This window comes from Engystomops pustulosus, chromosome 5 (assembly GCF_040894005.1).
Source record: "Engystomops pustulosus chromosome 5, aEngPut4.maternal, whole genome shotgun sequence".
Taxonomy (NCBI): domain Eukaryota; kingdom Metazoa; phylum Chordata; class Amphibia; order Anura; family Leptodactylidae; genus Engystomops; species Engystomops pustulosus.
The window spans coordinates 48,196,040-48,210,820 of NC_092415.1; the positions used below are offsets into that span (position 1 = coordinate 48,196,040).

The following is a 14,781-nucleotide window of genomic DNA, read 5'->3' on the forward strand; positions in this document are numbered from 1 at the left end:
CTTGGAAAACAGCTGGAGCTCAGTGAGGTTGGATGGAGAGCGTTTGTAAACAGCAGCTTTCAGCTCTTTCCACAGATTCTCCATTGGATTCAGGTCTGGACTGTGCCTTGGCCATTCGAACACCTGGATACGTTTATGTGTGAACCTTCTATTGTAGATTTTGCTTTATGTTTGGGATCATTGTCTTTTGCAGACTCCAACAGGTTTTCTTCCAGAATGGTCCTGTATTTGGCTCCATCCATCTTCCCATCAATTTTAATCATTTTCCCTGTCCCTGCTGATGAAAAGCCCAAACCATGATGTTGCCACCACCATATGTGACCATATGGTGTGTTCAGGGTGATGAGGTATCTTGCTTTTACAAACATATTGTTTGGCATTGTGGCTAGAAAGTTTGATTTTGTTTTCATCTGACCAGCTTCTTCCACATGTTTGGTGTCTCCCAGGTGGCTTGTGGCAACTTTAAACTATTTTATGGTTATCTATGAGAAATGGCTTTTTTCTTGCCTCTTCCATAAAGGCCAGATTTGTGCAGTGCTCACTGATTGTTGTCCTATGGACAGACCCTCCCACCTCAGCTGTAGATCTCTGCAGTTCATCCAGAGGGATCATGGGCCTCTTGGCCGCGTCTCTGATCAGTCTTCTCCTTGTATGAGATGAAAGTTTAGAGGGGTAGCCGGGTCTTGGTAGATTTGCAGTGGTCTGATACTCCTTCCATTTCTATATGATTGCTTGCACAATGCTCTTTGGGATGTTTAAAGTTTGTGAAGTCTTTTTTGTATCCAATTCCAGCTCTAAACTTCTCCACGACAGTATCATGGACCTGCCTGGTGTGTTCCATGGTCTTCATGATGCAGAACCCTGAGACTATCACAGAGCAGGAGGATTTATATGGAGACCTGATTATACACAGGTGATTATATTTATCATCATCAGTCATGTAGGACAACATTGGATTATTCAGGGATCCTCACTGAAGTTCTGGAGTGAGTTTGGTGCACTGAAAGTAATGGGGTTGAATAGTATTGCACGCCCCCACTTTTCAGTTTATTATTTTTTACAAAAGTTTAAAATATCCAATAAATTTTGTTCCACTTCACAATTGTGTCCCACTTGTTGTTCATTCTTCACCAAAAAAATTACAATTTTCTATCTTTATGTTTGAAGCCTGAAATGTGGCAAAAGGTACAAAGGTTCAAGGGGGGGCGCATACTTTCACAAGGCGCTGTATGTATCTTCAAAGGAAGCCACTCCTTCTACACCAATGCTCCCATAAGTCTGTTCAGCTTATAATATTTGTGTAGTGGTGTTAGATCAGACTTTCCCAGGGTATCTGAGAAATCACACATTAGTGTATTCCATTTTCTTCCTCTTTCACACGAACATTTCTTCTACATAGCGACACATGCAAAGTATAACTACAGGCAAGTATGTGACTCAATGAAGATGAATCTAAATCAGAAAGACAGACTTTTGCTACTAGCGCCATTTAAGATTAAAGCGTAGTGTTGTGAATTCACAGTAGTTTTTTTGAACTCATTTGGCTAATGAAGTTGTGTTTCAGAAGTTGTTTCAGACTTTTTAAATTGAATTGTTATTGTAAAAATAAGGTCATTTTTCATTTTTGATAAGCAGTAGCTTAAATGACTACCCCATCCTTCAATAGTTAGATGGAGCTCTGTCCTTACTATACTCCACAGGAATTACAAATGGTTACTCTGGTCTGTAATGGTGGCCGATGAGGATGAGAAAGTCAGCACTGACACATCTGCTTTTTGGTTTTACATATCTATTTGTATGTCTCTTCTAGATATTATGGTGCTCTGAAAAATAGACATGTAGGTCTCATCAAAACATTCTTTATTCTCTTTTTTTTCCACAATCCCTTCATTTCAGGTGCTCAAAAGTAACTGGACAAATTAAATAATTGTAAATAAAATATTAATTTCTTTTTCTTGGTGGAAAACCCTTTGTTGGCAATGACAGCCTGAAGTCTTGAACTCATGGACATCACCAGATGCTCTACCAAGACTTTACTGCAGCAGAATTACCATAGGCCTACTTTTATACTGGTGTTTGAGAATATATTTTTGTAAATGGATTTTTGAATATAGACCTGGATCATCTGTACTAATGTTTGCTTTTTAAACCTATGCACAGGGCTGAGATGAGTTTCAGGTGGAATCGCTTCTATTGAATATTTTCTTTATGACTGTTGGAGCTTTTTGAGGACTTTCTCAGTGGGACCGTAGCTCCTCCATCAAGTGTCCTGGTATAGTGTCTTAAAGTATTTCAGTTACATTACACTGCACTGGATTTGAATAATGGATCAGAGCATTGCTTGTTCAAGTTCAAGTTTAACCCCTTAACGACCTGGCCTTTTTTTGTTTTTTTCATTTCTGTTTTTCTCTCCCCACCTTAAAAAATCTATAACTTTTTTTATTTTTACACGTAAAGAGCTCTGTGATGGCTTGTTTTCTGCCTAACAAATTGCACTTCCTAGTGACGGGATTTAATATTCCATGCCGTGTACTGGGAAGTGTCATGTTTTTGGACCGTTTTAAAGCATGCGTTTTCAGTCCTTTTAAAAAAATGCATGTGTTTTTTGAATGTTTACCATGTGTTTGGCTGCTTTGAACCTGTTTATCTTCATTTCTAGAAGTGTAGGCAGCTGTGAAACAGATTACAACCTGGCAGTATAAATAAGGTTGCTCAGTTCTATTCTTTGGTTTCAGGCTGTTTTGTTCTCATTAGATAGTAATTATGGCTTGTAATACTTCAGATAAGACAGCATTGCAGAATTAACTACAACTATAAATATATGCCCTTATATAAGATACTGTACATCAATATGGTAGAGATAGGTGGCGATGCCCCAAACATCAGTGTAATTTACTTGGTGTTGGGATAAGGGTGGGGAGAGTGTGGCGCTTGGTTGTTTCAGGTTTATTTATGGGTGGCACATCGTATTACTCTTCAATATTCCCAGATATTCCAGTATATCTTATCACCATGTTGTGCTAAGACGTGTTTCTTTATTTTCGCTGTTTTGAATGTAAATTTGGAAAAGCTGGCAGGTGTGAAGTTCTAATGTTATTAGGGTATGTTCACAAGAATACAGCGTTATACTGATTTTTAGCAGTAGGAAATCTGCAAGCAGAATGTAACTTGACTGTTGCGTAGTAACACATCTTTTTAATCCTGTGAAATCTTCTGTTGTCACTTCATTTACTCTGTGTTGTTCCCAATAGATATTTTTTAGACTGCAAGAATTATGTAAGAATTTAAAAATGAATTTTTGTCCACTCTGATTTTCCAACAATCCTTACTCCTGCTGGGGTCTATCTATCTATCTATCTATCTATCTATCTATCTATCTATCTATCTATCTATCTATCTATCTAAAGTTGAAAAAAGCGTAGGCAGCACTCGGACGTTTTGGTGTGAAGGTGGTTCACACGAAACGTCGACACTTTTTCAATAAACTTCACCCTTTGGATTTTTGGATGTACTGCCTACACTTTTTTCAACTTTACTACTGAAGGATCTTGCCAGGATCAGTGGAGGCTCTGCATCCCCTCTACTGAGGTTTTTCTCCACTGTGCAGACTTGGTTTCCTTTATTTGTATCTATCTATCTGGTGTTATAAATGTTATATTTTAAATCAAATACATTTTTTATTAAAAAATTTTTTTTACATATACAAACACAAAAATTCCCTCCCCCCTTCCTCCCCAACACCCCCCCCCCGATTATGCACATAGTCTTATAAATCACTATACATTACATTATACATTATATAGAGTTACCAACTTATAGACAGCACAGCTATCAACATGCAAATTCCATTTTGCATTCAGTTATAACAATGAGTTGTCATAGCACCTGTCATGGTTCGGATGGACGGACCGTAAGAAAGTCACTGTGGGAAGAGAGTCTGTGGACTCCCTGGACCACTGAGGGGGGTGATGGTACTAGCTGCAACCTGGGACTGGAATCTAACTGGCCCCTGGTCTTTGACAAAGCCCACCGCAAAGCGAAGCCTCCAGGTCATTCCTACAGAAGCGGCCAAGGAATGCACAGCCCCAGAACATATGCACAGGGATATTTTTTAGTTTAACTTTATTTTGTGATTGGATGATAATGATTATGTCTTGGAGGGCGCCAAATTACCAATAAGTATATGTCCCTATATTATTTACTGTACATCAATATGGAAATGATATTTGGAAACGCCCAAGAGAACAGTGTAATTTATCCAGTGTTTAGGGATTGGGTGAAGGTATAACTGATTGGGGGAGTTTTGTGGAATTTGCAAAGAGCTGAAAGAAAGTATAAATTATAAAAGAAAATAGTTTTGATGTGTTTGTTATATGACTATCCTGTATGGTGCAGGAGTGAGGCACCGTGGGACACAGGGCCGCATCCGCCATGAGGCGAGATGAAAATCTCGCCTCAAGCGGCAGAATGCGGATCCCTGTAAAGGGCGGCAAAATTCGCCGCTCTAATGTGGACGATTCGGGCGCCGTTAACGCCCGAATCGCCCACCTGCTAAATAAATCGCGTCTGTCTCTTTAAGACACAAGCGCGATTTATATGCAGAGCGACGCAGCGCCTTTCTGGCAGCTGCGTCGCTCCGTTCCAATCAGCGACACAGGCGTCATGACGTAACGCCGCCTGTGTCGCTGTGCGGAGCCGCGGCTCACAGGAGAGCCCCGTGAAGACCGGAGCCGCGCACCGAGGGAGCAGCTGCCTGCAGGTGAGTATGATTTTTATTATTTTTCATGTACTTTCATTAATTAAATGTGGCCAATAAGGGGGAGTGGGGAGGTGTCATTATCGTGGGAGGGGGGGAGTACTGTATACATTCTATGTGGCCATATTTGTTGCATACTGTGTGTGTGGGGGGGGGGGATGCTGTATACATTATATGGATATTATGGGGCCAGAATTGTGTTATACTGGGGGGGGGGTACTGTATATATTTTATGGGGCCAGAATTGTTTTATACTGGGGGGGGGGGTACTGTATATATTTTATGGGGCCAGAATTGTTTTATACTGGGGGAGGGGGGGGGCTGTATATATTTTATGGGGCCAGAATTGTTTTATACTGGGGGGGGGGTACTGTATATATTTTATGGGGCCAGAATTGTTTTATACTGGGGGGGGGCTGTATATATTTTATGGGGCCACAATTGTTTTATACTGGGGGGGGGGTACTGTATATATTTTATGGGGCCAGAATTGTTTTATACTGGGGGAGGGGGGGACTGTATATATTTTATGGGTCCAGAATTGTTTTATACTGGGGGGGGGGGGTACTGTATATATTTTATGGGGCCAGAATTGTTTTATACTGGGGGGGGGGGGGCTGTATATATTTTATGGGGCCACAATTGTTTTATACTGGGGGGGGGTACTGTATATATTTTATGGGGCCAGAATTGTTTTATACTGGGGGAGGGGGGGACTGTATATATTTTATGGGTCCAGAATTGTTTTATACTGGGGGGGGGGGTACTGTATATATTTTATGGGGCCAGAATTGTTTTATACTGGGGGAGTGGGGGGGGGCTGTATATATTTTATGGGGCCAGAATTGTTTTATAGAGGGGGGGGGTACTGTATATATTTTATGGGGCCAGAATTGTTTTATACTGGGGGAGGGGGGGACTGTATATATTTTATGGGGCCAGAATTGTTTTATACTGGGGGAGTGGGGGGGGGGGCTGTATATATTTTATGGGGCCAGAATTGTTTTATAGAGGGGGGGGGTACTGTATATATTTTATGGGGCCAGAATTGTTTTATACTGGGGGAGGGGGGGGACTGTATATATTTTATGGGGCCAGAATTGTTTTATACTGGGGGGGGGGGGACTGTATATATTTTATGGGGCCAGACTTGTTTTATACTGGGGGAGGGGGGGACTGTATATATTTTATGGGGCCAGAATTGTTTTATACTGGGGGAGGGGGGGACTGTATATATTTTATGGGGCCAGAATTGTTTTATACTGGGGGGGGTGGTACTGTATATATTTTATGGGGCCAGAATTGTTTTATACTGGGGGAGGGGGGGCTGTATATATTTTATGGGGCCAGAATTGTTTTATAGAGGGGAGGGGGGTACTGTATATATTTTATGGGGCCAGAATTGTTTTATACTGGGGGGGGGGGGTACTGTATATATTTTATGGGGCCAGAATTGTTTTATACTGGGGGGGGTACTGTATATATTTTATGGGGCCAGAATTGTTTTATACTGGGGGGGGAGTACTGTATATATTTTATGGGGCCAGAATTGTTTTATACTGGGGGGGGGGGGGTTGCAGTATATATTATATGGGGCCAGATTTCAGCTGGGGGGGCTGTATATGGGATACAGTATATTACTAAGCTGGGGGGCTGTATATTAGGGGGTGCTATATATTCACATTGGTCAGGGGAGCACTGTATGTAAAATCATGTGACATAATAACAGGGTGGGATATTAGTTATAGGATACCATAGATTACTCATTTAAACCAAATGTTAGGGGGTCTGTATTAATAAATTGGGGGTGTTGTATATTGATTGGTGCTTAGCATGCTATAATTCCAGTAGAAATATATATGAAGGGATATTTTATATGTGGGGAGAGTGCGGTCAGTTGTGCTGTGAGGGGTATATAATATTTAGGAGCGCAGTGTTGTTATCCAGGAGACTTTATACAGTAAGTGACTGTGGTATTTTTAGGGACGCCGGGTGGAGATGCTGCATGGAGCTGAAGACATCTGCCAGTGAATTCACCTGTGATACGTCATGGATTGGAGAACCCGGAATAAAGTCCTCCTGATGGAAGAGATTGTCATCTATAAGGTACTAGATGCCACTAATGCCTCTGAGAACCTGTAGTCAGTCACAAAGTGTCAGGGAGCTGTCTGTGTCGATGTTAGTTGTTAGTAAAGTTTTCAACATTTACTTAACAGGGAGTGGGGGGGGGGCAGCATTTTAATATTCGCCTCAGGCAGCAAATATGCTAGAATCGGCCCTGGTGGGACATACAGGGGCTATTGGCTTCAGATGGTGATATTTACAATCAGAGTCGATAGAATATTGGGACAGATCAATGCTGCCTGACAATGGATTAAATGGATTCAATAGTAATTGAATTGTCTAACAGCACCGTTAGAAGATTGTAAACAGGTAAGGAGGAACAAACACGACACTCACCAATTCCGGTACTCTATTCACTGATTCGCTTTGTAGGTACAGGATGCGGTAAGCGGGAGGGCAATGGGTGCTTTGCGACACTTGATAGACTTGAGAAAGTACCACATGAGTGAATAAAACAATGGCATTTTACTACCTTGTTGAGTGCCACGTCTGTTCTCTTTACATGTTACTGGGCACCTTGAGGAGTCACACACTGTACCCATGGCCGTCATCATAGAGGGAAATAGCGAACTATTCTAGGCCTGGCCCCTAGACAGGGCCCAAGCTGCAGTCAATAGCAAACTGCACTTTGTGTGTCTAGTACGCACACAGCGCCGATCGCTGGATGCAGACAGCGTTGTTACCACTGCCTACGGCCTTTTTGCAAGGTGCTTCCACTACCGTCATTGCTTAGGCACTAGCACCTGGGTCATAGAGAGTGCACTTCACTGGTTATAGAAAAGAGTGGACGTCGGCATCTGCCAGCGCTCTTAGTATCATTGGAGCGAGGAGGAGCGGACTGCAGGCAGGGCAGGTATGTGAGCATTATTTATTTTTTTACTATGGATACCTATCTATTGGGGGTCATGTGCTGTGGCTATCTATCTACTCAGGGGCAAGTGCTCTGACTACCTATCTACTGGGGGCATGTGCTGTGGCTACCTATCTACTCAGGGGCAAGTGCTCTGACTACCTATCTACTGGAGGGCATGTGCTCTGGTTTCCTATCTACTGGGGGCTTTTGCTTCAGTGGCAAACAATCTACTGGGGGGGGGGGGTATGTGGTGGTACTACCAATCTACTGCATAACTATATATAGGAGAATAAATTTATGAAGTACTTATATGTGATGTGGCATAATAGTATAAGATGTGAACTAAAGTGTGGGAAGACAAAATTCCTAGTGGTGGCCCTGATTGTACCCAGGTGCATTAACTACAGAGGTAGCATCCATAGCAGCTGCTATGGGACCCAAAGTGGCAGGGGCAATGGCCACCAAAACTCCCACACTGAAGAATGGAGAATGTCCACCATTATAAATATCGTACTGCACATTGTACAGCATACCATGCACATCATCCCGAGGATCTCTCCTTCCTGTCATCTACCTCCCACAAGTGGTCAGCAGCTACTGCTCCTGGGGCTGCCTGACAATGAGTATATACATATGTGTGCATGAGTGTATAAATGTGTGCATGTGTAGTACCACTATCCCTGCTGCAGGTTCCCCATGTGCTACCAATACGGAGTGACTAGAGAGACCCTGAGGTTGGCGTTAGTGCCAGTGCTTCTGCTCCGCAATTGGAACATTGATCCAAATATATCACACAGTGCACATTGTGATATATATTTCACCATTGACTTGTGTTACGGTAGGCTTGTTTCTTGTTTCTAATGTAATAGCGCTTGTTTGTCAGTGTATAATGTGGACATTTGTGCCTGAGTGTAAATAATATATTATGGCTATTTTGCCCTTTGGAACTAGGGATAGATTTTAATTTTTGGGTCCCAAAGAAAATGTTTTATTTTATTAAAATATTTATTCAATTTATTAAATTATTATTAATTTTTTTTTAGCAAGGAACAAAAGTCTGGTCTTTTTGCAAAAAAAAAAAGTTTGGTTGCATTACTGTATTTGATAATATTTTGAGAAAACCTGCATATTATATTCTTATTCTTATATATTATATGTATAGCAGTATACATGCATCCTATCACTACTTTCATCCTTAAAGTGAAGGTGTGTGAGATTCCCGGCAGAACTATGATAAAAGAAGATATAACATCAATTTCCAGTACTCTGCAACAAGATCAAGATAAAGTCATCAAAGGAAATATTTACTTCTCATTTCAGATGTATTAAAATATATAGATCATTTTCACCATTCGGTGCTTCTTTCTAAGCTGGAAAATATGTACACTAGGTCTTTCGCTGCAAGAAGCAGTAGTGGACTATAATATAGGTGATTTGGGTGGTAACCCAGGGTCCAAGCCTTCTAGGGGGCCCATGGTCAACCAAACCACCCACCACATTTTATACTAACAAGTGTGTCTGCCTCAGATTACACAGGAAGAGAAAGCAGTGATCCATGAGTAACCCTCTGCCCGATGAGAAGACTGCATGACACTGTGGGTAAGTATATGTGAGAAATATGTGTATGTGAAAATAAATGTTTATTAAATATATATATATATATATATATATATATGTATGTGCATTTGTGCAAGTACCTGCATATGTCTGCATGTGTGTTTATGTGCATGTGTCGTCTGTGCTTTAGGTTCTGCTGTTGTGAAGTGTGAGTTCTCCTTACGGAGACTGCCAATTAAGGCCCTGGCCAACGAACCATGGCTGTGCATGTCCAGGGGGACACCTCTGCCCAATCACAGCCATTGCTAGTTGACCAGAGGCATCAATTTGCTGGATAGGATGTTCGGTCACAAATCCAGCAATATGTCTTGGTTACACGGGACGCACTCGTACCTAAACGGAAAGTTCCTTTCCTGTTTTCCTATAATGCCTTATGTTAGAGAAAATTCAGCTTCTTGGTACATTAAAGGGGTATTCCAGGAATAAGCATAATTCATGTACAAATGGGCACTCAAAATATAAGCTGATATGTAATTAGTTGTTATTTAAAATTTTGCTCCGCTTAGCAGAAAATTCTAATGACATACACTGTAATGAAGAATTTAAATGCTACTGGTCTGTTATTTTCCTCCGCGTGGTCCGTTGTGGAGAAGACACTGGAGAGAAGATGGCTGACGCTCACATGTCCATATCACATGTCCTGCACCAGCCTGGGCAGGTCATGTGATCACCACTACGTTTGGCTGTAGTCGGTTGGTTGAAGTGCATCCAGTATGGCCAGTGTTGTGGTGAGACATCATCTCAGTGAGATCATGTGCAGTGATGGCAGTTACACATAATTACTATGGTAACATTGCAGCACAGTCTGTTACGTCATCATGGGGAGCAGATAATAAGAGGGAGGAGGAGTAACTGAGAACTAGAGGATCATGGAACTTGTAGTTTCCAGTGGCGGCCATCTTAGTGATAACTCCATCTACTTTAGAGAGGCCATAAATTTTGTAAATCATAAAATCAAACTATTTAAGCTCCGATTTGTGACTAATGACATTGAGTATTGTTGTACTCATTTATTTATATCATCATGGGTTTTTGTGTGAGACGGAATACCCCTTTAAGGGTATGCTTGTTTCTGCTGATGTACTAATTTTCTTCTTTTTGTACCTTTTTTCTATGGTGCAGTGTCAGCTATGTTAATGGTGGAGGAGGGCAGAGTAGAATACAAAAGGTGGGTGCACCAGTGACTGTGACCAGGGTGCAAAAAGCCGCTAATTTGCATAAAGAAGAAAATTATTTTTCCCTAAATGACAGATCCCTGGAAAACTGTAACTCTATCTGAACAGCTTAAAATGTTCCTTAGTTAACGCTGATTTACTTTGTGTGATTAAGATATACATAGACTCCATGTAATGTCTAGCATGGTCATAGTTGCAGTGTATTGCTAGTGTTTGCAAATTTAAGAAATAATTCTAAAGAATGACAAGAGCGAATATTTGTATTGTGCATTGATATTCCGGTTGATTTTTTGTTTTTAAAAAATTGTGTTTTTTATGCTTGTTGGTCTAGGAATCAGAACTTTTTACCTTCAAGTCCCATTCACAAACTAATTTCCTAAATGTTAAAATCCCAAAGAAGGACTGCAAGTGTAATGGAGGGTAAAAGTGACATGTTTGACTACCTGAGCCTCTCCCTGCCTATTTGTACTGGAGCAGCTGTAAATGGCGACCATTTCTTCCGCCTATCGGCCTTCCAAGCCCATTGTGCAGTATGTTCTGTCTTTGACCTCAAATAATCAAAGCTAATGGGCTATTCATCTAGTTTCTACCAGTGATTGACTGTCATTGACTGAGGTCATAAATTCTTTCAAGTATTTCCTAAAATAGCTCTCCTGGAGTCATGGCTGGCATTAGTCATGGACATTACCTACGTTTAGCTTTCTCAAGCATTTTTAACTAAAGCATATTCTCCGGGCCATCGGACTTTAGTCGCCCTACATGTGGTTCAGAAATAAAAGCACAGCTCAATATTAAAGCTGTTACCCATTCACAGATATATGGTGCCCAATTGTGTCTCAGTATACCAACCTGAATGACTCAATCCATACCAGTTCATGCAGATTCAACTTAAGAACAAACGTAAAGAGCCCATCTTGTACGTAACCAGGGGACCAACAGTAGTCACATTGGTCATACAAGTCCTTAAAAGTTTTAACCCCTCAACGATCTTGCCTTTTTTTGTTTTTGTGTTTCTGTTCACAGAGCTTTTTATCAGCAAATTGTACTTACTATTTAATATTCCATGAAATATACTGGGAAATTGGAAAATATCCAGATGATACAGCGCCTTTGTTCTTTAGGTAAGTCCGATCATGTAGATATTACATTTATATAGTTTTTGTTTTAATGCTTCAACAACAAATGTAAATCTTTTGAGAAATTCCATATCGCCTATAACTTTTTTATACCTCATCGTACGGAGCTGTTTAACCCCTTACCACCGAAGCCACTTTTCACCTTCCTGACACGGCCCATTTTTTTCAAATCTGACATGTCTCACTATAATTGGTTATAACTTTGGAACGCTTCAACATTTCCAGGTGATTTTGAAGTTGTCTTCTCGGGACACGTTGTACTTCATGTTTCTTGTGGTATATTTTGTGTTTATGAAAAAAACTGATATGTGGTGAAAATTTTGAAAAAATTTTCAAAATTCAAAATGTTTTACTTTTTCAACAACTTTTTCTACCTTTTTAAAAAACTTAATAAATAATATAAAAACTCCATAGATTACCCCATTATAGAAACTACACCCCTCAATGTATGTAAAACAACTTTTATGAAGTTTGTTAAACCTCTAATTATTTTAAAGGAAGCTGCGCCATTCAGAGCAGATTTGCATCGTCACTTTTAATGGCTATATAATCCTTATTTTTTGGGTTATTTGGACATATAAGGGCTTATTTTCTGCAACATTAGATGCACTTTACAATACTTCATTTTAGTGGGTCTTTAGCTTATTGATGAGATTTTATTAACTCTTTAATGTATGGAGGAAAAGTAAATCATCAATTTTAGTTTCCTTTCTTTTTGGATTTTTTTTGGGACCGTACACCGTCCCATAAAAATAATATATCATCTTTATTCTATAGTTAACTACAATCATTTATATACCATAGTTTGCATCAGTTATATATTTTGTATCTCCGTCTTTAGGAGAAATAACTAGCTGCTATCGGAGCCTCGGTCTTCCCCCGGTAAGCGCCGTGGGGGAGTCAAAGTTACTTTACATGCCCCAGTCAGAGATTCCTCTGATCTTTTGTCTTAGAGATGGGTGTCAACTGTAATATACAGCTGACACCTGCAGCTTCTGGAATCGGCTCCGTTCGGCAGTCAATGCCAGAAGCGCAACACAGTAGTACATAATTATGTGGCAAGTCCCTGCCGCCTGTGATGTACTACTACGTCCAAAGTCGGGAAGGGGTTAAAGTATCTTTTTTTGCTAGATGAGCTGAGTTTTCTCTGTGTAACCGTTTGATTTCTTTTTATTTTAAGTATTGAATAGACAACAGATATTGCCATGTATAAAGAGGGCTCAGCCTTAATGATGCTGCAGGGCAGCGCTTATTCACTAAATATTATCCTATAGATAGCTCATTAGGCGGTTGTAGTAGCAATGAGTGTATTGGCTATGTAATTATTTTCATTTATATCTGAGAGATACATTTAAAGTATCTACGTTACTACAGTATCAATCATTTTATACTTTACTGGGCTCAGAATACAAGTACAATATTATAATAACAGAATTAAATATTACACAGAATGCAAAGCAAACCTACCCCATAATACATATTAGGTATATTATTCTATGTATTGTGTTTTGTAGACAATCTCTCCCTTCTTGACTATAGCACAGCATTGATCGGGATGGTATGTAACAGATGGAATATCATTGATCTCTGTAGAGTACCCTGTAAGCTTTATGTGCAATTTATCAAGCAGAACGCCTTTACTCTTGTGCCTGCTAAATAAAACAAAACTAAAGTGCCTGAAGATAATTACATTTCCTGAAAGGTTAATGCAATTCTAACTGGCTCCTGTACAGGTCAGAGCCAACCAGAGACAAGGATGTATGTACACTGTTCACACACAATATGGCCATTTATTCAAATGCCATAACATAAGAGTTTTATTGGGGGTTTACTTGTACATAGGACAAGATGATCTTAAAGGAAATTTATCATCAAAAACAAGTATGATAAACCAGGGGCACTTTCTAATAGATTCAATGTGGTAATTTTATCATATTGGTTATCCATGGCCTCCTTACTTCTAAAATCAACTTTTAAAATTATGCTAATGAGACAGAGGCCCTCTGGGGGCGTTACAGGAGCCCTTGCCACAGGAGTTCACCTCCTCCCACCCACTGTGTGCTGATTACATCAGGCAGATGGACGGGGAAGTGTTTGGAGAGCAAAGGGGAAGACATTGTAATATCCTGTGAAGCTACAATACGGAGGGGTTGAGGTAATGCTCCCCAAAAGGGGGGAGGTCATGGATAACAAATATAAGAATATTACCACAGTCACAGATGAGTAAGTGTCCCTTGCTTTATTTTGATTGTAGATATCCTGTAAAAGATGTATTTAACCCCTTAAGGACGCAGGTTTTTTTTCGCTCATTTCTCGCTCTCCACCTTCAAAAATCCATAACTTTTTTCATTTTTCCGTGTACAGAGCTGTGTCAGGGCTTATTTTGTGCGTAACAAATTTTACTTTCCCGTAATGTTATTTATTATTTCATGCCGTGTACTGGGAAGCAGGAAAAAAATTCCAAATGTGGAAAAATTGTAAAAAATGCATGTGCATCACGTTCTTGTTGGCTCAGTTTTTACGACTTTCCCTGTGCGCTCCAAATAACACCTCTACTTTATTCTTTGGTTCGGTACGATCGCGGTGATACCAAATTTATATAGGTTTTATTGTGTTTTAAAACATTTTCAAAAATTAAACGAATGTGTACAAAAAAGAAAAAAAATGTTTTGCCATCTTCTGACGCTAATAACTTTTTCATACTTCAGTGTACTGAGCTGTGTGAGGTGTCATTTTTTGCGAAATGAGCCGACGTTTTCATTGCTACCATTTTGAGGACTGTGTGACATTTTGATCACTTTTCATTACATTTTTCATATCATGTAAAAAGGTGTAAGACTCGCATTTCGGACATTTGGGCGCCATTTCCCGTCTCGGAGGTCACCGCCGGTTATAACCGTTTTTATATTTTGATGGATCAGGCATTTTGGGATGCGGTGATACCTGATGTGTTTGTTATTTTAACTGTTTATTATATTTTATATCAGTTCCAGGGAAAGGTGGGTGATTTGAAATTTTAATATTTTATAAATTTTTTTGATTTTTTTAAACTTTTTTTTTCTTTTTTTTTTCACAATTTCTTAGACCCTCTATGGTTCCTACCATATACTGCAATACTAC

The 14,781-nt window shown here is 40.0% G+C and overlaps 1 long non-coding RNA gene across 1 annotated transcript in view; it reads left to right on the forward strand.

The window, feature by feature from the left end:
- Positions 1-9,259: 9,259 nt before the first annotated feature.
- Positions 9,260-14,781, forward strand: part of LOC140132748 (uncharacterized) — a 54,823-nt gene continuing 49,301 nt past the window's right edge. Inside the window, exons 1-3 of the long non-coding RNA XR_011855705.1 lie at positions 9,260-9,332; positions 10,473-10,518; positions 11,549-11,646. This is a non-coding gene — a long non-coding RNA (uncharacterized lncRNA). The remainder of the gene's footprint in view (positions 9,333-10,472; positions 10,519-11,548; positions 11,647-14,781) is intronic.